Source organism: Ovis aries, chromosome 21 (genome assembly GCF_016772045.2).
Source record: "Ovis aries strain OAR_USU_Benz2616 breed Rambouillet chromosome 21, ARS-UI_Ramb_v3.0, whole genome shotgun sequence".
NCBI classification, from domain to species: domain Eukaryota; kingdom Metazoa; phylum Chordata; class Mammalia; order Artiodactyla; family Bovidae; genus Ovis; species Ovis aries.
The window spans coordinates 2,125,331-2,149,998 of record NC_056074.1 but is presented as its reverse complement, the minus strand read 5'-3'; the positions used below and the strand labels follow the sequence as shown (position 1 = coordinate 2,149,998).

The 24,668-nt window shown below is 42.7% G+C and overlaps 1 protein-coding gene and 1 pseudogene across 1 annotated transcript in view; both read left to right on the top strand.

Moving 5' to 3' along the window:
- The window catches only part of FAT3 (FAT atypical cadherin 3), an 817,465-nt gene that overhangs the window by 250,159 nt on the left and 542,638 nt on the right, over positions 1–24,668 (top strand). The window lies entirely within an intron of this gene.
- Positions 13,723–14,775, top strand: LOC114110172 (septin-2-like; annotated as a pseudogene).

The window sequence follows — 24,668 nt, the reverse complement described above, 5'->3', positions numbered from 1 at the left end:
AAGGAACCCTCGGAGACTTACTTTTACTTTCAGCCGCCCATCTTCTATAGGCACATTCATGAACCAGGGCTTACTTCGGATGTAAAAAGTTTTGGAAAAAACAGTGCGTCTCTTCCATGAGAGATTCTGTGAGGACATGAAGCCCTGAAATAAGTGATTGGCCTTCTTGTGGGATGTAACACTTCAGAAGCATATGTGGGCACACGTGGCATTCAGATTGCTATGTGCAATGCCACCATCCATGCATACATAGCTGTGCGTGGGTGCATGCTCAGTCCTGTCCAACTCTTCGTGACCCCATGGACTGTAGCCCACCAGGTTCCTCTGTTAATGGAATTTCCCATGCAAGAATACTGGAGTGGGTTGCCATTTTCTACTCCAGGAGCTCTTTCTGACCCAGGGCTCAAACCTATGTCTCCTGCATCTCCTACGTTTGCTGGTGGATTCCTCACCACAGCATCACCTGGGAAATCACATACATACATACATATATAAGATAGCTGTGTCCATACTTTCTCCACATTGAAGAAGCAAAAATTGCTTGGCAAGTGTAGACTCAGTGCACTTTACAAAGCAGCATTCAGGTGCAGAGACCCCTGAAATTTTCTGCAAAGCTGATGGCAAAGGGAATCAAGACAGGACCCCAGTCAAGCTCCTTTTCACTGTGTGCAACTGCCTGCATTTAATGTGTTTTAATATGTTTGTATCTGCCTGCTGCTCTGGTACCCAGAGAGGCCATATATTCATGCTACTGAATCAAAAAGCTGATGTGTCCTACTTCTCTGATGAAGCTTGGCAGGTAATTGTGAATCCCAAACTACATCTGAGGACACTATATAGTGTAGTTTTTTCCCATACTACCTATTAGCTGAGATTTGGAGCTGATGTGTATGATCTTTAGAATCCTCTGAAACAAAGGTATGCCTTCCCTTATATTTCCGAGAAATGTTATTGATCACAAATGTAACAGTGTGTGATACACATAAGCCCTTTGAAAAGTCTACAGTGATAGGCAAACACAAATCAATGGTTGTCTCTTAATGGACTGGCCAAAAGTTGATGATTCTTGTGTCTGTCTTGATTCTATTGTAATTGTAAACATAATTACATTAAAAGTTTTGTCAAGGAATAGTTTCATGTCTTGTACACTTTTCGTGAGTTTGTATTTTCAAAGCTGGAAATATAATTCTGAAATCTAAATCAGGGAGAGAAAAATCAATTCAGCTGATCAGTCTTTTGAGAGTAGAGAGGCTCTTCCTAGTTGATTGTTTCTAAAAATAAGCTTTCCAAATTTGGCGCTGCTGTTGGGGAGCAGGGATGGGATGTCAGTAGCCGAAAGTCCCCCAAGTGCACACCACACAGTATTGTCAGATGCTACGGAGCTACTGAGAAAATTCCTAACATATGTGTTTTGTTCTAAGAACTTAACACAGCATGCTTTTTTTAAAAAAAAAATTGCTTTTATAGAAACGTTCAGATCCTCCTGGATTCTTTTGAATTGTTGCCAGCATGTGATTTGGACCCTTGACTTGGTTGGCCCTGAGAAGAGAAGCTGAAAACCAGAGATGAATAGCCACGCGGTCTCTTACCCTTGAGGACTGTCCAGTTAATATTTCAAGTCACCAAGGCCAGCCTCGCAGAAAGCATGTATTTTATTTTCGTTCTAAAACATTATGTTTTGAGCTCTTTCCTGAAGGGCTTTTGCAGGAAACCAGTTTGTTCTGTGTGGGAAGATGACTGTTTCTCAGTGAGCCCTCTTTCAGGTCCTTTCTCCAGACTGCCATGCTACTGGTGGTAGGCTTATAATAATATTGATAAGTAAAAGGGATAATGAAAAGGGGAATAAGAAATTAGGAAGAAGGGAAGGATGAGGAAGAAGAGAAAAAGATCATAACAGTGTCCTTCCAGTAATTTGAAAGTGTGTCAGTCGCTCAGTCATGTCCGACTGTCTGCAACCCCATGGACTGTAGCCCGCCAGGCTCCTCTCTCCATGGGATTCTCCAGGCAAGAGTACTGGAGCGGGTTGTCATGCCCTCCTCCAGGGGATCTTCCTGACCCAGGGATCAAACCCAGGTCTCCTGCATTGCCGGTGGGTTCTTTACAATCTAAGCCACCAGGGAAGCCCTCAAGGAGTTTATTCTTTTATAATTTACAAAGTGAGTTCGTGAGACAGTTGTTGTCACAAGTGAAGAAACTGACTCTTTGGTGTGACATTGTTTTCTGTGTGTTACATAGCTTAAGTAAGAGAGCTGGAGCTTAAATTTCTGATTCAAAGGCTGACATTTTTTTCTATCCAACATTCCTAGCTCTCTAGGTACAGTGTGGTGTTTACAATGTGAGCTAATCTGTTTGTAAAAAGACTTGAACTAGGGTTCTGTGCAGAGTGAGTACTATATTGAAATATTTGATAAAGAAATATAATAAAAATTGTGCCATTCAAAGAATGAATGAAACATAGTTAATTGTTAGAGTTCAGGTCAGTCAAAGCAGAAAATATCCACTAGGTTCTGAAGAAGAAAAATATTTTAATGATGTTAAAGGACTATTCTTGGGGAAAATAATGCAGAATATGGTTTACATTACTTTCACAGAGGCACAGTGCTCTTTAAGAATGGATGAGTCGGTTTCACAGACATCAGACAAGAATGCTCAGGGCCCCTGATTATAGCAGGAGTCAGTGCCCACACCCTTGCCTTTCTCAAAGACGCTTTGTGGGGAGATCAGTGGTCACTGAAGAACTGAAGCGCTTCCCAGGTAGCTTCTGTCTTACAGGGAGAAGGTTCTGTCATTTAGATAACACACAATAAAATTCAAAAGTCACAAACTGTTATTAGCTGACTTGTATTTATATACTGAAGTCCTAACTTCTGGTATTTCAGAATGTGACTATATTTTGAGATTGAGTCATTAATGGGCTAATTAAATTAAAACAAGACCATTAGGATGGCCCCAATGCAATCTGACTGGTGACTTTATAAAAAGTGAGAAATGTATACATAGACATATACTTCAGGAAGACGGTGTGAAGACACATGGAGAATGTCACCTACAAGCCAAGGAGAGGGGCTTCTAAAGAAACCAACACTGCTGACACCTTAATCCTAGAATTCTTTGCCTCTGGAAATAAAATCTGTTGTGAGAAAATAAAATGTGTTGTTTAAGCCACCCAGCCTATGGTACTTTGTTATAGCAGCCCTAGTAACTAGTATACTGTTTCAAATCAGTAGCTCTCAAAACTGGCCGTGTTTAGAATCACATTAGAATTTTTTTTTTCTTTTTTTTTTTCAGATTTTTTTTTAATTTTAGTTTTTTATTTTTTAAATTTTAAAATCTTTAATTCTTACATGCATTCCCAAACATGAACACCCCTCCCACCTCCCTCCCCATAACATCTTTCTGGGTCATCCCCATGCACCAGTCCCAAGCATGCTGCATCCTGCGTCAGACATAGACTGGCGATTCAATTCACATGATAGTATACATGTTAGAATGTCATTCTCCCAAATCATCCCACCCTCTCCCTCTCCCTCTGAGTCCAAAAGTCCGTTATACACATCTGTGTCTCTTTCCCTGTCTTGCATACAGGGTCGTCATTGCCATCTTCCTAAATTCCATATATATGTGTTAGTATACTGTATTGGTGTTTTTCTTTCTGGCTTACTTCACTCTGTATAATCGGCTCCAGTTTCATCCATCTCATCAGAACTGATTCAAATGAATTCTTTTTAACGGCTGAGTAATACTCCATTGTGTATATGTACCACAGCTTTCAAGCTTCTGCACAACAAAGGAAAATATAAGCAAGGTGAAAAGACAGCCTTCTGAATGGGAGAAAATAATAGCAAATGAAGCAACTGACAAACAACTAATCTCAAAAATATACAAGCAACTTCTGCAGCTCAATTCCAGAAAAATAAACGACCCAATCAAAAAATGGGCCAAAGAACTAAATAGACATTTCTCCAAAGAAGACATACGGATGGCTAACAAACACATGAAAAGATGCTCAACATCACTCATTATTAGAGAAATGCAAATCAAAACCACAATGAGGTACCACTTCACACCAGTCAGAATGGCTGCGATCCAAAAATCTGCAAGCAATAAATGCTGGCGAGGGTGTGGAGAAAAGGGAACCCTCCTACACTGTTGGTGGGAATGCAAACTAGTACAGCCACTATGGAGAACAGTGTGGAGATTCCTTAAAAAATTGCAAATAGAACTACCTTATGACCCAGCAATCCCACTTCTGGGCATACACACCGAGGAAACCAGAATTGAAAGAGACACATGTACCCCAATGTTCATCGCAGCACTGTTTATAATAGCCAGGACATGGAAACAACCTAGATGTCCATCAGCAGATGAATGGATAAGAATTTTTTTTTTCTTAATTGATGCTCAGGGTACCATCCCAGAACAATAGTGTAAGAATTGCAGGGGACAGGATGTGAGTGGCTGTGTTTTGCAAAGACTTCCCCAAAGATTCTGATACTGTTTAGGTTGAGAATCACCATTTACACTGTCTGTCCCCAGATTTGTCCCCAACTGATTCCTTTCAGGAGGGATAACAAACCTTACATCCAGGGTCTGGATTATGGAGCTTGTTACTCAGAGTAAAGGAAGTCATCCCACAGGACCCAGTAATGGTCCAATGTGGCTGATCCTTCCAATCATTTGAATATCTGTTTAAAAATAGAGATTCACAGAAATTTTGATTTATGAATCTAGGAGTTCTAGGAGGCGGGGCAGGAGTTTGTGTTTAAGAATGTCTGTGAGTGATTCTGATGATATTTTAGATAAGAACGGCTGAATATTTATTTCTAGGTATGTGTGTATGTATGGGCTTCCCTGGCAGCTCAGCTGGTAAAGAATCTGCCTTCAATGCAAGAGACCCAGGTTTGATTCCTGGGTTGGGAAGATCCCTTGGAGGAGGGACTGGCAACCCACTCCAGTATTCTGGCCTGGAGAATGCCCATCGACAGAGGAACCTGGCGTGCTACAGTCCATTGGGTCACAAATAGTTGGACACAACTGAGCGACTCAGCATAGCACAGCACGTGTCTATGTATATATGTATTACGAATGTATTGTCTTCAGCAAGGAAAAGGTACACATAATTCCACCACCAAAGGAACCTATTCAGGTTTCTGATCTGTGATTGTTTCCCCATGTCCTTTTCCATCATTAGATAGTTCAAAGATGAAAGTGTTATGGACACTGGGAGTGATGTTTCCTAAGGCCTACTTGACTTCACAATCCAGGATGTCTGGCTCTAGGTGACCGATCACACCATTGTGGATATCTGGGTCATGAAGATCTTTTTTGTATAGTTCTACTGTGTATTCTTGCCACCTCTTCTTAATATCTTGTGCTTCTGTTAGGTCCATACTATTTCTGTCCTTTATTGTGCCCATCTTTGCATGAAATGTTCCATTGGTATTTCTAATTTTCTCGAAGAGATCTCTAGTCTTTCCCATTCTATTGTTTCCCTCTATTTCTTTGCACTGATCGTTGAGGAAGGCTTTCTTATCTCTCCTTGCTATTCTTTGGAACTCTGTATTCAAATGGGTATATCTTTCCTTTTCTCCTCTGCCTTTTACTTCTCTTCTTTTCTCAGCTATTTGTAAGGCCTCCTCAGACAACCATTTTGCCTTTTTGCATTTCTTTTTCTAGGAGATGGTCTTGAGCACTGCCTCTTGTACAATGTCACGAACGTTCATCCATAGTTCATCAGATACTCTATCAGATCTAATCCATTGAATCTATTTGTCACTTCCACTGTATAATTGTAAGGGATTTGATTTAGGTCATACCTGAGTGGAATTTTGCAGTTTGGTGTTTTGTGGTAATGACCTGAGGTTAATCAGTATTTTCTCTTTCTCAAACCTGCTGTTAGGGCAAAAGGTCTGATGCTAACAAATTGTGTCTTTCACAACTGAAGTGTAAATTGAACTTCTAATCCATTTGTTTGCTAATCATCCCTCCTTATGAATACAGTAATCTACCTCTTTGGGAAATTTACCTGTTATGTATAGTCATATATGCATGCAACATTTCATTGACACAAAGCTATTGCTCCCCAGCCAAACAAGATCAGGTTGGAAGAAAAAAAGAAAAAGTCTATGGCAAGTGAAAGTCAGTGTCAAAATAATAACTGACATCTGTCTTGAATGATAAATGCTTATGTTCGTCATCTCAAAACAACAAGAGAGGCGTTAGCTTAATCACCCTAAGTCCTGCAGCTGGGAAGTGGCGGAGGCAATTCCGCTCTGGAGCCTATGTACATTCTTAACAGTTATACCCTCTACTGCCCCTAAGCTTACCCATCGACTCCTCCGTGAGCCCCTTTTCAGTCTCTTTTACTCTCTTTTATATTTAATTTTTAACTGATTTTGGAGTTTACATTTCCTAACCAGTATCGTATTTCAAACATGCTTCCCAATCAAAGACCAGAAATTACACAATAAATATTTTTAGAGTAAGGGGTGCCTCTACGCAGTTCTCTTATTTTCACTTATGAAAAACTAATACACCATGATTTTCTTGAATATAATGTGTTTTTATAGTAATTCTTCTTATGTATTAAATTGTAAAGATATCCACATGTCCATAAGCTATATTCATAATCCCATCCTAATATGAAAACTAAGTTTGTTTTGCCTACTATCTTTTAGACTTCAACCTGCTGATGCTTTTTTAATCATTGCAAATGGAGCATATTTTTTTGTATTCAGTTTTTCACTTATCTAAAGATCCTTTGTGTGGTTTTGAATAGTTCCAGGTCGTGATCAAAGTAAGTGTCAGAAGATAGTCCTTGGAGTAACGCGTCTGGATTTGCAAGCTTGTGTCTTCACATTTTCAGCACCTCCTATCTTTTAAAATCCCTGAGCTTGTAAACTTTTTGAGATTGCCTATCCTCTTTAAAACCCATCTCTAAATTTACACAGGTTGACATATTGCAGAAGAAATTTATAGCAAATAAATGTTTATTGCATGTAGCCTAATAATTGTTATTCACATATTCTCTAGCTAGAAATCCCATACACACACAAAATATATATTTATATGTAGAAGTGAAGTCACTCAGTCGTGTCTGACTCTTTACAACCCCATAGACTGTAGCCTACCAGGCTCCTCTATCCATGGGATTTTCCAGGCAATAATACTGAAGTGGGTTGCCATGTTCTTCTCCAGGGGATCTTTCTGACCCAGGGATTGAACCCGAGTCTCCCGCATTGCAGACAGACGCTTTACCATCTGAGCCACCAGGGAAGCCTAATATATATATGTGTGTGTGTGTGTGTGTGTGTGTGTGTGTGTGTGTGTGTGTGTGTGTGTGTGTGTGTGTGTGTGTGTGTATATATATGTGTGTGTGTATATATATATATATATAATGTAATATATGTATATATTTATATTGGTAGTTTAGAGCACATATTTCGGAGTCAGGCTGACTTGGACTAACACTCTTTTTCTGTTTTTCACTCCCTGAGTCACTTTGGGGAAGACTTTGAACTCCCTCGAATTGGTTTTCTTTTCTGTAAAGTGATGACAGTATTTACTTGCAGGTGGAGACTGAATGACAAAATTAAGGTGGGGTTCTTCCAGATGTCCCAGCTTGGCCCACTAAATGCCCGGTAACAGCTAAAGAATATTATAACAAAAATTCCTTTGAGGCCAGTCTGACATAGAGTAGTTGCACAGAGCAAGGTAACACTTTTATATAGTCCTAGGAGGACAAGGCACAGAGTGAAGTTTCCCTGGTCTTATTTGGAAATAGACAACACACTTCTTTTGCTGAATCTGGGCAAGGTTTCCCTGAGTACATTGCCAGAGCAAGTGTCTTCATATAAGCGTGTCCATCCACTATGAGCCAGGACCTATAGTCAGGGATGTGGAAATATTTCTGGAAGGAGGAGTGGAAAGAAAAGAACCAGAATGGCTGCTTTCATCCAAGGCTAATCTCTTGAGCAGTGGGAGGGGAAGATAGGCCTGCCTAGAGCACTGGTACCTTTATAGAGGGTGGAGGCTGACTGTAATCTTGCAAACACACTGACAGGTAGGCAGGATTCAGAATGAGGTTCGCATCTGCTTGGAGTTTTAAAGGCTCATTCTAGAGCCAGAGGGAGGGCTTGTGGGTGGCTGAACAAACTCATTCTGGGGCCAGATGGCCTGGGTTTGGCTGCTTGTCTCAGCTGCATACTAGTTATATGACCTTGAGCAAGTCTTTTTGCTTTACTGTGGCCGATTCCCTTAATTGTGAAGTGGGGGTAAAAATAGCACCTACCTTCAAAGTTTGTTGTGAAAATTAAGGAAAGTAATTTATGAAAGTGCTTGGAAAAAGCAAGCATTCAGTAAATGTTAGCTTTTGTAATGTACCTACCTGTGGAGAGCTGAATGGTCAGTTTTGCTCTTGCCAAGTTTTCCTTCCCCTCTTTTTTCCATGATTGCACCTGGATTTATGCGCCTCTCCACTTAAGAGGTGACTCTGGAAGGTTTCTTGTTTTCTAGGGGCAGGAAAATGTATAGCATTATGAATGATAAGCCCTGAGCCTGTTCTGTTATTAAATTAAAGTCGTGGAGGCAGTTACTTTTTATATTAAGAATGGTTCATCTTTCTAACTAATCATTAAGATGTAAAGTCTGCACTCAGATAGACCTGGGCAGTACAAAACATAATTGCAGGCAGAACAGGAATTACGCTTCCACACATTTCTGAGATTAGAACATGAATTCGTTTTTAGCAGATGTGTTTGCTCAGGATTCCAATTTCTTTTCTCATTCTCCATGATAGATTCCTTCAACCACAGCTGGAGTGTTTGGTGGGGCTGGACTCCCTCCGCGCCCTTACTGTCTTGTCCGTGTTGCCTGCTGAGAGGCGCTGCGGAAACAGGGCTGCGCTCTCACGCTTCCTCCTTCCCAGCTCTTTCCATTCAGTCTCTGGGATTTGACTTGTCACTAAGCCCACTTTGTAGGCTTCCCTGGTGGCTTAGGTGGTAAAGAATCTGCCTGCAGTGTGGGAGACGTGGGTTTGATCCCTGGATCAGAAGATTCTCTGGAGGAGGGAATGGCTACCCACTCCAGTATTCTTGCCTGGAGACTTCCATGGACCTAGAGCCTGGTAGGCTACAGTCAACGGGGTCACAAAGAGTCGGACATGACTGAGTTACTAACACTTTCACTTTCAAACTCAATTTAGAGCCACTGATCTCTGAATTCTGTTATTTTTTGTGCTCTTGCTCTAAGATATACTACAAAGATCAGATTTTGCTGCCCGGATGGTTCCCAAGGGCAGCATGTGGCTAGGCAGGTGCCAGCCTAGTGTTGAGTCTGGAGATCCTTATGGCTGGCTGGCCTGTTGGCATGGAGGTGAACAGTTCAGCAAGAGGATGAAAGATTCTGATCCAGCCAACTTGTTGTGAAATCTGACCCTGAATGGGACTTTGTGGTAGGTGGTTTCAGATGCCTCCTCATTTACTCCTCACACCAACCTGATCGTTCGCCTGCAGATTGGTGGGGATGCCCGAGAGAGACCACGAAAAAGCATTGCCCCTCTCAGCCTGAATTCTGAACAGTTTGGGAAATAAAAGAGCAAAGATGGAGGCCAGGATATCATCTTCATTGTAGAGATGCTAAGGTGGCTGATGTAGGTTACCATCAGAGCCAAACAAGCTTTCAAAGAATGAACCCCAGAATCAGGACTTGCACATGCCGGTCCCAAACACAGTGGATGCTTTTTCACCTGGTCCCCTGACCCCAGCGGCGTCCAAGGCCTGGGAGGGGCAGCTGCACTGGCCTCTCTGTGGACCGCTCAGTTTCAGGAGGAAGGGTGTAGAGCTGAATGGAGTTTGTCCGGTTTTCTCCCCAGTGTGCTTTAACCACGCGTCACTCCAACTGGAGATGAATGGAATGAGTCAAGTGTTGGAGAGAGGCCATAGGAGCATGTTTTGGGAAAATATGTCCCCGTGAAAACAGTGTAGGGTTAAGTTCAGATGACAAAACCGAGGCACAGAGAAACTCGGTAACTTGCAAAAGGCTTCAACCGCTCCTTAGCAGTGGAGCTGAAACTTCAATACAATCCTTTCACTCTCCAACCTTAGGCTGAGCCAGAGATTTTCTCCACATGGAAAAATTGTAATCTTGACATAGGAAAGAGTTGTAAAAGGTCATTTGTCCTTTAGAATCCAAAGCATAATTTTACATGAACTGTCCAAGAAGAATAGGTCGGTCTTTTCTCCTTTAATTTTGCTACCTCTGCTTTTGTTGTTAACCCTCTGTTGAAAGTTCTAGTGGGCTTGTCGTCCATAATATGGGCCACTTTCTTCTCATGAAATTCTGGCCACTAGACTTCTTTCCCTCCAAACTGACTGATCTGGTACACCAAAGCCCACGTCTCAGAAATTTGCTTTTAGACCACAGATTATCAGCTTTCTTCCCCGTGGGCTTCACTAGTGGCCAGACAGTAAAGAATCTGTCTGCAATTCAGAATGGCTACCCACTCCAGTATTCTTGCCCAGTAAATTCTGCAGACAGAGGAGCCTGGTGGGTTACAGGCTCTTGTAAGAGTCAGACACAACTGAGCAACTAACACTTTCACTTTGTTTTCCTTCCCCATGCCATCTCTTGCCCAGCAATACCATCTCCTTAGCCAGAGAGGAATGCTGCCCTAGCACCAACCATCTGTATACCTCCTGCCTGACCTGATGTTCTCAGCTTTGACAGGCCAGCTGAGGACCCAGTAAATGTTTTGAAACGTTTTGTTGTTGTTTTAAATTCCCTTCTTTCCCATGTGATTATCATGGTGCTTACTATTTACATTTTGAATTGCATTTTTAAAACTTTTGGCATTAGATAGCTGAATGGCATTTTCTTTAAGGACAGCATACACAATATCCGGCAGGGGTGAGAACTTGCTCTCAAATTGTGTTCATGTTCAGAGCTCAGCTTCCTTGGGGCTTTGTGGGGAGGGGTGGGTGATGGTGGAGGGATTTATGGGTGCATTTTCCACTAGGAGGCTTCCTGGAAGATCTTTATGAATGAGCTAGATAAAGGCCCTAGAGGAAACATAGTATCACAGCCTCTGAGTACTGAAAGGCTTTATGAACCATACAGGGCTGGAAGCAATTAGCAGCAGCAAGACTTAGAAAATGGGAGGGAAAAGGTAAATCTTATAAGCAGAGCTCGACATGGCAATTTAGCATCTACTTCCAATGAATAAGAAGTTATATTCCAGAAGTCATGAAATCCCAGAATTGTACTTACTTGCATGTGAGCTAAGTTGTTTCAGATGTGTCCAACTCTTTGCAACCCCAAGGACTGTAGCCCACCAGGCTCCACTGTCCATGGGATTCTCCAGGCAAGAACACTGGAGTGGGTGGCCATGCCCTCCTCCAGGGGATCTCCTGACCCAGAAGTTGACCCCAGGTCTCTTCTGTCTCTTACATTGGCAGGCAGGTTCTTTACCACTAGTGCCTACCTCTTAGTAAAGGAGCTTAAAATATCCTTTCCTAAACTTAAAGTGTGTTCATTTTTTATGTTATGTTCCCTTGAAATGTTATTATCCAGATAGATGTGCATTGTTTAGAAACTCATCCTTTAATTACAGTATTGAAAATTTGGTAATCTTGGGCTTCCAGTTAAGGATTCCTCAAGAAATCAGGATTATTTAAAACAGTATTCTGATTCTTGCTGGTCTTCTGGAAATTTACTCTGGAGTTACTTTTTCCCAGAAACTGTAGAACAGCGTTTATTTGAAATTCTGCAGAGCATTTCCTTTCTTTCTCTCTTTCTCTCTTTTCTGTCTTCATGGCCGAAACCTCAGTGGTTAAGCAAGAAAGTTTAAGTGGTTTTGCAAAGGTAAACTCTTGCCTGTATGAAAGAAGTTGCAGCTTTGAAGGACCCTAGAAAGAAAACTGCCCTGCCCACATGTTGCAAAGAAATGTTTCCTATTTATGGTCAGGGTCATTGGCTGGTCACTCAGGGGAAGCTCCTCCTGAACAATTTAATTCAGGTTGGGAAGCTAGCAAACCTCCTGCACTGCTCTGTGGATAAGGGTGTAACCAGCCTTCCACGGCAAGTCCTGCTTCTGATTCCCTTGAGCTCAGATATTCTTTGGACTGCCAAACTGGCACCTTTGGATATTTCTATGACCTTGAAAATTAGAATAATTAAGTTTCCTCTGGCATAGCGGGAGTTGATATGCGTAATTAACAGCAGCAAGCAGTCCCTGGAGAACAAATTTATGAAAGACATTAAAGGAGGCAAGAAGCAGCCCTTTTTGAATGAGGGGAAGTGAGCATTAGTTATGTGAGCGTGGCAGTATTTGGATGTTCCTTATCACATGCATGTTGATACTTCTCTGAAATTTAATAATGCATTTTCCTTTTATTTTTCTTGGTAGCATCCATCATGTGAAATAGAGGGATGTGAATGATTGGCAACCAAATTAATGAACAGGGGTGAGAACTTAAAAAATAACTTCTTTATAGGGGAGAAAAAAATTAGTTGGAGGCTACATTAAATTTTGCAACAAAAACTTTGAGACCCCAGTAATTGTTTATGTGTATTTTCTTTTCCTAAGCTGTGAAAGTACCTAGTATGAATTGGTCACAAGTTCCTGCCTGAAAAATGGGCAAGGAATATTTTGAACATATGTCTTTTTAAACATTTCTCCGACAACCCTGACTCTTTATAGCACTATTTTCTAAGCAATTGTCTTTAAATTTATATAGATAGTTAGGCTGATGGATAGATGAGAGAAGGGGAAGGAGAACAGTCCATTAGGATGTGGTTCTGTCCATCTGGGTCTTCCCTGGTGGCTCAGAGGTTAAAGCATCTCCTTGCAATGCAGGAGACCTGGGTTCAATCCCTGGGTCAGGAAGATCCCCCGGAGAAGGAAATGGCAACCCACTCCAGTATTCTTGCCTGGAGAATCCCATGGACAGAGGAGCCTGGTGGGCTGCAATCCACGGGGTCGCAAAGAGTCGAACACGACTGAGCCACTTCACCTCACTTTCTGTCTATCTAGGCAGACTAGGTGTGGTCTCAGCTGATGCACATTAGGGTTCTATCTGTACATACTCTCTGTGGCTGAGCTCTTGTAAAGGGTGTGTGCTTCCTCTAGACTCATTCTGGTCTTTATTTCACAATGTTGGAAGTGACGTCAAAAAGTATGCAAGTGATAGTATCTGTCGGTAGGATATCCTTCTAGCTGTAAGATCACAGATTTTACAGTGATATACACACCTTCAAGGAAATGATCAAGGTGTCTAGTAGTCTGTGCTCCTACTGCTTAGTTACTCAGTCTGTCTGGCTCACTGCTGCCCCATGCACTGTAGCTCACCAGGTTCCTCTGTCCATGGGATTTTCTGGCAAAAACAGTGGAGTGGGTTGCCATTTCTGTCTCTGGGGGAAATTCCCAGCCCAGGGATGACCCTCGTCTCATGTGTCCTGCATTGGCAGGCGGGTTCTTTCCCACTGGCACCACCTGGGAAGCTCCCTGGGAATCTCTGCCAAGAGGCAGAGAGAGATCAATGAAAGTCCTTAGTCTTTGTGAAGAGCATCATAGACATCTTTGCCGCTGAGGACGGGTTGATCAGTAACTCAGAAGTGGTGGTTGGTAAAAGTTATAGCCAAGGGTGGGCGCTGGGTGGGTACACTGTATGTGGTCAGTCGATCTTAGTTCTCTGGTGAGTGTGGGATTGACAAAACTTGCTAAAGATGTCTAAGGAACAACCAACTCCGTTTATAAATCCAGAAACTCCTGGATATGTTGGATTTGCAAATCTTCCCAAATCAAGTTCATTAAAAATCAGTGAAAAAAGGTTTTGAATTCATACTAGTGGTGGTTGGCAAATTGGGTCTCCTAAAATCGATGTCATAAACCTCATCTTGCTGACTGACCTCTACCCAGAAAGAGTCTTACCTGGAGCTGCAGAGAAAATTGCAAAAACTCTTCAAATTGAGGCTCCGACTGTTGAAACTGAAGAGCGAGGGGTCAAGCTGCGTCTGACCACGCTGGACACACCGGGCTTCGGGCACACCATCAACTGCAGGGACTGCTTTAAAACAGTCATCGATGGCAGTTTGAAAAGTGCCTGCAGGATGAGAGTGGTCTGAACAGAGGCGCATGGTCAGTAACAGGGTGCACGGCTGCTTTTACTTCATTTCCCCCTTCAGACATGGATGTCAGCAGCTGTATGTTACGTTTGTGAAGGCAAGACACAGCAAGGTGAGCACTGCGCCTGTTGTTGAGAAAGGCTACACGCGCACACTGAAGGAGCAGGAGCACCTGAAGAAAAGGATTCTGGATGAAATCGAGGAACATGACATCAGAGTCTGTCGCTTACCTGATGCAGAGTCCTGTGAAGATGAAGATTTTAAAGAGCAGACTAGACTTTTCAAGACCAGCATCCCTTTCTCTGTGGTTGGATCCAATCAGCTGACTGAAGCCAAAGGCAAAAAGGTCAGAGGCCACCTCTACGCTTGGGGCATCCTGGAGGTGGAGAATGAATGAAGCTGAGGACAATGCCCATCACTCGCGTGCAGGATCTCCAAGAGGTGACCCAGGACCTTTACTTTGAGAACTTCTGATCAGAGAGGCTCAAGAGAGGTGGCAGAAAGGTGGAAAATGAGGACATGAATAAAGACCAGCTTTTGCTGGAAAAGGAAGCGGAGTTCCACCGCATGCAAGAGATGATCACCCCGATGAAGGGGCAGCTGTAGCTGCAGGGCAGTGACAGTGATGGCAAGGTCTACGGGCACCACATGTGAGGAAACACTTCGCAAGATAAATATTCCCATGAGTAACACAGCTGCATATTTACAAGACTGTTGGAGGGGCGCCTGTCCACATTTCACAGTGCCTGTGCCTGAGAATTTATGTTTTTAACTTTTGATGTGTTATTTTGTATGAAGTGCCTTAACATTTACATTTCATTGTGATGTTATTCTTGATATTTTGTGAGGTGAACTGTCCATTTTCCTTCTTCTTCCACTTTAAGTAACCACTAATGTTAGAATCTCATGGACCAGTCAGCACGTATAGTTAGTAGGTGAATTTGGTTTGATTGGCCTAACCGACGAATCATGAGTTACTTCCAGAACATTCAGATTTCCGAGAATGTTCCTGAGCAGTAGAGACATGAACACAGAAGGACGAGCTGCCTGGTACGAGGCCGTTTCTCACTAAGCCATGGCACCTGCTTCCCTGCCTTGCTTTTGTCTGAGCACAGCACCTAAAACCAGTTATGCTGCTCTGACTCCATGCTGTTAATTCATCTGCACATTATCTGTTTACCAAATGAAAAGAAATCTAATTAGGTACATGTTTATACTTAAATAGCTTTTTCACAAACAGGCTGTTGGGGTGAGTTTTTTTAAAAAAGTCTTTGAATACTGAGGTCATTTTTTTAACTCCTGGTTTGGCTTCACTTGGACTGATCCCGTCCTGAATGGTTTTCAGGCAGATAGCAGTGTGTGGCCTGTCCTGTCCATTTTTAGCCGTCGTGGTTTCCTTCCTTACATGTTACACAGACTTGTCCACAGGTGGCTTGAGAGTGAAGGCTCTTTCAGACTTGCTCCATGGGCTGGCTGACGGCTGGCACCACACTGGCTGGTTTCCTTGCCCTGCAGTTGATCGGTCCCCAGAAGTGACACATGGAAGGAGACTGGAGGGGGTGGGTGCTGGCTCAGCGTTCTCATCCCACTGGAGCACGGGGGCTGATGTGGAGAAGCGCTGAACTCCAGGGCTGAGGCCGCCCAGGAAGGAAGGGAGACGGTGGCAGCTGGCCAGGCGCACTGCGGAAGGCCGTCTGGTGTTCTCCCAGCTGGCCTCGTGCTGCTGCCTGATTGTGGGCAGTCAAGAGCTATAGGTTTAGGTGCAGTGCACAGTTTTACCCAAGAAGTGTTCCATGACCTTAGGGTACCTCCATGCAGGACCAGTTATTTGGGTTATTTTGGCATTTATCAACTATGCTAGTAAAAGCTGTTGTTTAAAAAGGGGGCGGGGTGGCCCCCTTTTAAAGCAGTAGACATAGTAAGCCCAATTGAAAGTAAGCCCATAGTAAGCCCATTGAAAGCGGTAGACATAGTAAGCCCAATATAGTCTACTTAGTGCCAGCTGCCACCTAATGGATGCATGAGTGTGGGTGGACCTACACTTTCAAATCCCCTTTTGTTTTGCCTGCTCCAATCTAAATACCTTTTACTAAGAGATAAAACTACCTATAAAAATGTATTTTGAAAACTTATTTTACACAGCAATTTTATGTCCATTGAAACTAACCTTTTACCAATAAAGCACTATTGTTTAGATATTTAAAAGAAGATTACAGCAGTGAAGAGATTTTCTAAAAAGCATGTAAAGGTTGCTGTAGTACTATGATGGGAACAGGTACCCACGGGGCGGTGCTGTAATGACCTGTACACTGTGATTCAGTTAATGCTAAAGGAGACAAGCACATATTAGTTCTTTGATGGAAACAACTAACAAGAGGGCAGGTGATAACTTCCCTATAAACATCCACTGTGGTAACCCTAAATTGATGTCCTTGTTTTATTGCTGATCTCTACCAACTACCACTCACATCACTGCTCATTAGCTGTCTTCTCATCCAGAATGAATCAGCTTTGAGAAGATGTGAACGTTAAGAAATTAATCAAAAGATATCCTTAGAGCCTGGGCTCAGTGAATCAGTCAGAGTAAGACAAATTATTGCTCAAATGCTGCTTTTCATCCTGTTCACTAATAAAAACAAATGCTATAAATTAATTATTTATTATGTACCACAGTGTACTGTGTATGTTAGGCCAGGCAAAATGTCGTTTCCACTTTCTCTGGATTTTTTTAATTGTGCTAATCAAATTTCAGGTTCTCTGGTTCTCAATGGAAGATTCATTGTTCTTGTCTTTTTGGAGTCCAAATAAAGACTAGAATCATTTCCCAAAACATTAAAAAAAAAAAATCCTTTAAGGCACTCAAAAAGGATAAAAATGACGTACTCAAATGAGTCTGAAAAACACTAGCCATATTTCTTTTTTGAGTATCAAATTTCATATAAAGTAGAGCAGTGGCTCAGAGAAATCTTGGACCAAAGAACTTTTTTTTATTTCAGCTTACACTTTTACTTTTCAACTTATTCAACTCAGTTTTGCTTATTCACCATAAGAATTATACATAAATAGCTAACGTCTATTGATGGGGATTCTTGTCCAAGGTATTATTTTATTGTCTATCCCAATTTTGTTTCACTGTAACACATATTAACTGTCTGATAAGTGATCACCCATTTAAGGGAAACAAAATGTTGTATACCATATATGACTTGTGGACCTCATGGTCTGAATCAGCACTACCCAATAGATAGAAAATAGATCCAACAGATAGACAACCACACTATGTGATTTTTAGTTTTCTAGTTAAATGGGAAAAGAAAAAAAAAAAAAAAACCTCTGGTGAAAATAATTTTAGTAATATGACTCAGACAGCAAAGAATCTGCCTGCAACTCAGGAGACCTGGGTTTGATCCCTGGGTTGGGAAGACCTCCTAGAAAAGAAAATGGCAACCCACTCCAGCATTGTTGTCTGGAGAATTCCATGGACAGAGGAGCCTGGTGGACTACAGTCCATGGGGTCACAAAGAGTCAGAGATGACTGAATGACCAACACTTTCACTTCACTTATTAACCTACTAGGTATATTAATATTAAAAATATAAAACTTATATTAAAATGTCTTCTTAAAGATACTTTACGTTTTTACCATGTTTTCCTACTCAGTCTTCAACATCCAGCACGTATTTTGCGCTTATACATTCCGCAGTTCAGATAGCTCCATATCAACAACTCAGTAGCCGCATGTGGCCAGTGGCCACTATTCTGGATGGTGCAGGTCCTTTCCAAGACGGCCTCAGTGGGAAAGCCTTCCCTGAGCTTGTTTCCAGGAGTTCTGTGTGACCAGTTCTCCTTGACTCCTGTCAACTCATCTGGAATGCGGATCAGTTGACAAGAGACCTGTAGGCACACATTCTCTGTTTCTTTGACTGTTTCAGCTGCATTCAGCTCCAGCATCAAGTTTTCCCAGTGGAGAGGGAGCGTGATTGGGTGAATCTTCATGAGTTAATGAAAATCAGCAGGAAGACATCCATAAACCTCATTTAACCTTGTCAGGATAACATTTAATTTTACTTAGGGTAGGCCCTTGAGTGTGTTGGAAGCCTGATAGACAGTTGGATGTATGATTTTAAAGAAAGGTATTTTGCTGGAACATTGTTCTGGTCTTTGTGGGCTAGAAAAATTTCAAATGCAGTATAATTTAGGCAAGTATGTGTACAGGTATTTATTAGAAAATAACTGATAATAGTCATAGACAACCTTTCTTTGTGTTTTCCATGGGCCAAGCTCTATTAATATTCATTATCTCTTTTAATTGTTATAATTCTATTAATTGCCTCATTGTATAGATAAGAAAGCTAAGGCTTAGTCAGGTTAGGAAATTTTGATTGATCTTCCACCATTGTGAGTTTTGTTCAGTGCTGGAACCCACGCTGTTACAGAACATGGGATCCCTGTGTGCTCTTCATTGAAGAATTCACAACCTTCCAGGATCGGAATGGAAGCTGAGTTTGGGTAGTCACGGTAGGATGGCAACTACGGCATGAGACTGTGCTTCAGGGAACATCTCTGAATATCTTTTTCACTGGGGTGTTAAAATACTTTCTTCCTTTCTGTAAATGTGATGGTTATAACATTTCTTTTCTAAAAATCAGGGAGTAGTGTGAACTTAGGCTGGGAGAGTCAAGATAATTCTCTGAGTCTACTTTCAGTTTATCCAGACCCTGCAATTTTAACATGATGGCTCTCTCTATTACCAGAAATTGTGGCTCTGACAAGCTCCTGCTGCAGTCACTTCATTAATCTTACTCTACCAGGACACCTGTTCACTACTGTGCAGTGTCGGCTGATATCATGCGGTAATTATGTTGTTAATTCATGGGCTGATGTTTTCCAGACTGAAGCATGGCTTCCTGTAGGCAGTGATCTGGGAAATCAAATCGAGGAAAACATTGACAGTTTGCTTCTGCCTGCTTGGGAATATGGTGTGAGTTTGGGTGGAAAGAATTTCATTTTGTGAGTGTGGTGTTTTTCATTGGGGCTACTATTCAGCACAAATTCTGTTAACTGACTGGTGGTACAAAATATGAATTCTTGAGTGAGATGACCTGAATGGAGCTAGGGTCTCAACTTTGGCTCCATTCCTTAGTTTGGGATCTGGAAATTGCTTTCATTGCATGATAGAAGGATACCTGAGCCAGCATTATAGAACACAAACTCCTATCCCAATAAATACTCAATAAGTGTTAACTTTAACTATTATTTAGCAAATATATATCAATGCCTATTCTTAATTAGCAACACGAAAAAGCTTCTTGAAGAATATAATGCTCTAGTTCAGCTGCTTATAAATAAGTAGAGGTAATATAGAGGCTTCCCTGGTAGCTCAGATGGTAAAGAATCTGCCTGCAGTGCGGGAGACCTGGGTTCTATCCCTGGCCAGGAAGATCCTCTGGAGAAAGGAATGGTAACCCACACTAATATTCTTGCATGGAGAATTCCATGGAAAAAGGAGCCTGGTGAGTTACATACAGTCCATGGGGGTCACAAAGAGTTGGCACTACTGAACAACTAACGTTACAAACACATACACAGATAAGATAGAAGTGTATTATAGATGGGGAAACAAGGCCTTGTGTGGTCTTGTGTGGTTTGGACCCTTGAGCTGTGTTGTTGTTTAGTCCCTAAGTTGTGTCTGACTCTTTTGTAACCCCATGGGCTATAGCCCCCAGGCTCCTCTGTCCATGTGATTCTCCAGGCGAGAATACTGGGGTGGGCTGCCATTCCCTTCTCCAGGGCATCTTCTGAACCCAGGGATCAAACTCACACTTCCTGCACTGGCAAGTGGGTTCTTTACTACTGCGCCAGCAGGAAAGCCCACTTGTGCTCTGAGAATCGCAGATGAGATTGTACCCTTTCAGTCCTGTGATGTTGTAAGACTTGGACTAGACTCTTGCCTCTACTCCTTCACTGAGTGGCCCTGGGAAAATTTCTCCAGCACTTGGTTCCTTCATCTAAAAAGTGTAGAAATAAAAATATCTACCTCATAGGGTCTCTGTGAATACTAATTAAGTAGAACATATCAAGCACCTGAAGTAGTACCTTTCTCTTGGTAAACAGTAATTATTATTACTCCTGAGTAAATAATACTATTACTTGTGAAAATTATAGTTTCTCTGGAGATGCAAACCTAGCATATGAAAGAACGAGTAAGCTATGATTCATTACCACGTATGTGGTATAATTTGTAAGCAAAAACAGTAATATCCAACTTTTTCACCCCAACTTTTTCACCTCCTTATCATTCCCTCCTCTAATGACTGTTAAAGCCAAACAACAACACAAAACCTTTTATTTTTTTCTTACTTACTGCAGATAGTAAATAAATTATAAAAATAATAAGCAAAGTGAACAAAGTGATGGGAAACATTGAAATCCATGATCACACTACTCAGAGATAAGTTTGGTGGGGCTTCCCTGGTGGCTCAGAGGGTAAAGTGTCTGCCTGCAATGCGGGAAACCTGGGTTCGATTCCTGGGTTGGGAAGATCCCCTGGAGGAGGAAATGGCAACCCACTCCAGTATTCTTGCCTGGAGAACCACACAGATGGAGGAGCCTGGTAGGCTATAGTCCATGGGGTTGCAAAGAGTCAGACATGACTGAGCAACTTCACTTACTCACTCAATACTTTGATGTATAGCTCTTCATATCTTTGTCTTGCTGTGTGCATATATAAATTTTCTAAACATGGAATTATACTATGCATCTTGTTTACAACCTATTTTTATCATTTGTGGGTAAATTTTTATCTGTTAATAAATGTTTCTCAATAATAAACGACTTCATTCTTTCTTAATGACTATGTACTATTCTGTTGTATGGATGCACTGTAATTCATTCCATCAACACCCACCTCTGAGCATTTGGTGCTTTTTCTGTGCATGTGCCTTGGCAAATAGCACTATGATGAAACTATCTTATGCCTAAAGAGGATGCAGCTCTTTCCAGGGTTGGCCTCAGAGTAAAGCACTGAGGATGGTCACGGTCTGCAGCTAGGAGGTGAGGGCTAAGGCAGAACTGTCACCACTTCCTGGACAGAGGAGGAGGAAGAGCAAGCCTGTTCCAGGAAGCAAATCTTAGAGTGAGGGCAGGCGGAGTAAAGGATATAGTACAGACACCAGGCAAGGCAAGCTAACCCGGAGATCCTGCAGATGAGGACCAGAAAGAACTTCCATTAGCAGCACAGACTTTCTCTGTGTTGCCCATTGATGGGACTCGTGTCTCTTTGAGGCTGTGGCCCTCTGCCCCACGCCAACAGAGAAGGTCAAGTTGTGTGAGTGGGGGCATCCGGGAAACATCCTTGAAGTAGACACTGTAGGTGATAAATACGATATATAAATACAAATAGGTCAAGAGGAAATGTGAGAGCATTTCATATGGGAATACCACACGGATGGCCTGGTATGGCTGCGACTTGTGAGCTTTGAGAAGCTAGCCATGAAGGTGTGTGGTCGTAACCACTCCTCGGAGCTTCTGGTAGCTATATATGAGTTCCTTTGCAGTGAGGAGCTGGCCCAACTTGCTTGCCCAGAGAAGTAGAGGAGAGGAGAATGGCTAATAGAGGCATATCAATGTCCTTGCCTTAAAAAAAAAAAAAATCATGAAAAGGACCTCATTTAGAGGGCTTCCCTGTGGGTCCAGTGGTTAAGACTCTTTACTCCCAGTGCAGGGGGCCCAGATTCGGTCACTGGTCAGGGAACTGAATCCTGCCTGGTCAGCTGAGAGCTGACATGTGCTACTGCAGCCAAGACCCAGTGCAGCCAGATACAATTTTTTAAAAATATTTTTAAAGAGACATCATCCAAATTAGTCTGATCTCCCAGAATAGCACTCTATTTAATATACATTAAAATAGGGTTTCCCAGGTGGCTCAGTGGCAAAGAATCTGCCTGCCAGTGCAGGAGACACAGGTTTGATCCCTGGGGCGAGAAGATCTCCTGGAGCAGGAAATGGCAACCCACTCCAGTATTCTTGCCTGGAAAGTCCCATGGACAGAGAGCAGACTACAGCCCATCGGGTCACAAAAGAGTCGGGCATGACTTAGTGATTAAATAACATTATAATGAATAAACTGAAACATCGTATTAGAGCATTGGGTCAGAATTAAGCCAGCAGTGTACCTACCTCTCACAGAGACAGGTAAGAGAAAAAGCATCACCTCCTCCTGCAAAGCCTCTTACTTATGACCAGAAGGAAATCCCCAGTTTTCCCCTAAACACCGCCTCTTGTTAGGTGGTTTCCAATCTTTTTCTCCCATGGTAAACAGTGCTATGATGAGACTGTGTTATTCCAGCTCGGTTGTTCTGTTTTAACTAATGGAATTTCATTGTATTTTTGCCGTAGGGATTTGAAGCTGTGGGTAGAACCGTACAGGGCTTAACTGATAAATAATAAATGCCACGATGCCCATTAATCTATATTTGGAAGCAGCATTTCCCTTGCTCTTTCCAGGTTCTGACATTTACTTGTACGCTTTGTCCCTGACTATGTAGGTTTCTATAGTTGCCTTTTCTGTGGAATCATTTTCTTTATTTAAAAAATTTTTTTAAACTTTTTATTCTGTATTGTAGTATAGCCAATTAATGGGCTTCCCTAAAGAATCCACCTGCCAACGAAGGATACATGGGTTCGATGCCTGTATTCAGGAAGATCCCCTGGAGAAAGAAGTGGCAACCAACTCCAGTATTCTTGCCTGGGAAATCCCATGGACAGAGGAGCCTGGCAGAATACAGTCCATGGAGTTGCAAAAGAGTCAGACACGACTTAGCAATTAAACGCAACAAATAGTTGAATAACAAGGTTGTGATAATTTTGAGTGCACCTCAAAGGGACTCATAGGGATACATAGACATGTATCCTTTCTCCCCCAAACTCATCTCTCATCCAGGCTGCCATATAGCATTGAGCAGAGTTCCATGCGCACGTTCCAGTAGGTCCTTGTTGGATATCCATTTTAAATACTAGCAGTGTGTACCTGTCCATCCCAAACTCCCTAACTATTCCTTCTGCTCAGCAACTAAGTCTGTGAATCTGTTTCTGATTTGTAAATAAGTTCATTTGTCTGATTTCTTCTTAAGGAATATATATTTTTTTAGTTTCCAGAATCAGTAATGTATATTTTTTTACACCACTTACTCAGTAGCGAAGAAAGTTCATATGAATGAGGTCAAACTTGTTTTCTGTATTTTGCCATGAAAATTGAGAAATTCAGTACTGCCTCTGCACCCCCCCTTTTTTCTGATTGTCCTTCCCAGCCACAGCAGAGAGACTTTTCGTCTGTGTCCCTCACCCTAAGTGATGCGGGCCGTTGTGACTGTCCTTTAAAAGATCATTTTCATTGGCCTCCCAGGGGTGTCTTCCATGTTGGGCTTTTATATGGTGTGATGTCCTGCCAGGGGAACTGACAGGCGGCAGCACCGCTTTGCACGGTCTGGGCTCTGAGCAGGCTGTCGGACAGCTGAGCCCGGCTCGAGGAGGACACAGGAGTCCTTGCGTTGCGATTCCATCAGCCTTTAGCCTGTTGCTTTCATTCAGCAAAATTCATCAACCAGCATTGTGCCTGCCTTCTGGGGGCCAAGCACAGGCCCTTGATGACTGCTCGCTACATTTGAATTGAAGCAGCATTTGCAACTATTTATTATAAAGTGTTGAGACAGTTGGTTACAGATCCCCATATTAAGATGACATTGGTTGACAACCTTGACGTGCAGACTGTCCTCTGTTCCAGTCCTGTGACCCTCTGTGCCGGAGTCTGCTGGGGTGTGGCTTCATCTGTCCCGGAGCAGGGCACAGACCTGTTAGAGTGCAGCCGGGCGAGGACGGATGCCTGAATGGGGTAGCGCTGGCGCGTGATTGCACCGCAGGGTGCGTGCTCTGCCGGCAAAGCCTGCGACTTCAGAAACTGCTTCACGTCGGTGGAGGGTTCTGAGCACCCCATCACCCATGGGGTCTTCTAGTTGGTCCTGACAGCTGCTCCCGTAGTGCTGAGGAGGCGAGGAGCATTGAATGAGGGAACGTGCGGGGGGCTTTGGGGGTCTGGCTCCCTCCCCTGGCCGGCTCTGCAGCTTGGGGAAACCTCAGCGTGCCGAGCCTGAGTCGTCTTGTCCACCACAGGACACCATGCATGGCCGTCTTTCTGGGCTATTGTCAGCTTCCATTGAATAAGCTCCTCCTGTTCTTGAAAATGCTCTCTAACTTCCCTGTCTGCTCCTGGAATAGAGGACGGGTTTGGAAGTATTTGATGATGGAATGAACTGAAAGCACTACATGGATCATTCTGGTCAAACTTTCTCAAAGTCAAGCAGATGGGGTCTCATTGCCTTCCTGTTCATTTGAAGGGAGAGCGAGTGCCTCACTTGCTCATCTGGGGGAACAGCCAACACTGGTGTGATGTCACCAAGCATTTCTCTGGCCAAACATCAAACCCTCGTTTCCCTGGGGGTCCAGAGAATCAGGAACAGGAAGCTGGCTGGTGCGGGGATGTGTTTCTGACG